A 1,283-nucleotide genomic window follows, 5' to 3' on the forward strand; every position below is an offset into this window, starting at 1 on the left:
CCCTGCAGAGCAGCAGATGATACTCTTTAACGGAGACAAGACCTCGGCTCCTCCTGGACCATTGGGGACGCTGGCCTGGCCACGCTCACGCTGCATCCTCCGCACCCGATGCCTCTGTTCCAGTTGACAGGTTGGCACAGTGGGGCAAAGAGTAAGAGGGGCGCTGTGACCCGGGGGGGGGGTTTGAGTGGGGGCCGGCACAAGCGATGAGGGCCGTCGCCAGCCCCGGAGGCTGGGAGGGCGTGAGGGTGAAGGAGCCACAGGAGGTTGGCGGGGACAGCTCATGGAGGCCAGAGAGCCTGAGGCCCAGAGAGGCAGAGATGTGAGCCCGCAGCTCCTGTCTTCCAGGTTGCAGACGGCCCAGAGCCAGGGCTCGGCATCATGACACGGTCCGGTACAGGGCCAGTGTGCGTCATGGGGCACTCCTGAAGGGATTCTCAAGAATTTGAAGTCAGCTGGCAGCCTTTGGTGCTGCTGAACACCCCTGCTGTGGTGTGGGGGCGCGGGGGTGTCCCCTTCTGAGCGCTCTGTGCACAGAGGACGTGGACAGAGGACGCCCCAGTCACCAAGGCCACAGAAGTGACCTGCTCCACGGTGGGCCCACTGGACAGGTGGGAAAACTGAGGTTCCCTAGGATTGGAGGTGCTGAGCACCTGGCCTTTCTCATCCTCCCCCAGGGCCAGGCAGGCCTCTGGGGCACCAGGGTTAGCCCACAGTTCAGGGCATTGGGAGCCCTAATGGGCTGGGGGTGCTCACCCAGCCTCCCTGGAGTCCATCTCCCCACCTCCCTCCCCGTGGCCCTTGCATCATGGAACGGGTTCCCACCTGGCACGGCGGCTTCCGGAAGAGGCCTCCGAGGTCGTGGACACCCTTCCAGCACGAACCTGGTCTGGGCAGCTGAGTCTGGGCCAGACCTGCAGGCAGAGAACTGGGAGGGACCGTGTCCTCGTGGCCCTGCCCAGGTGGGGCTGGCCACTCACATGTCCTCACCTTGCCTGGCAAATGGGCAGGAGAGGGGCCTGGCATAGCCGGCTGGCTGGGGGCAAGGTCTCCCCAGCTCCTGGAACAGGATCTGCCTTTGTTTGAGAAGGGGGTGTGGGGCTCTGGGTCTGCAAACAGAGGCAGCCCATTTTCCTAGAGCCTTTCCACGTCCCACATGCAAATGCCACGGTCCTCCCAGCAAAGGACACCGCTCATCTTTCTCCCCTGACTTCCTTAGGGGGGTTGGCTGCTGCTGTGCAGGGCTCGGGAGCGGGGGCGTCTGGCAGGGGCAGCCGCAGCCG

The sequence above is a fragment of the Phoca vitulina genome, unplaced genomic scaffold (genome assembly GCF_004348235.1).
Source record: "Phoca vitulina isolate PV1807 unplaced genomic scaffold, GSC_HSeal_1.0 scaffold1, whole genome shotgun sequence".
Lineage (NCBI taxonomy): Eukaryota > Metazoa > Chordata > Mammalia > Carnivora > Phocidae > Phoca > Phoca vitulina.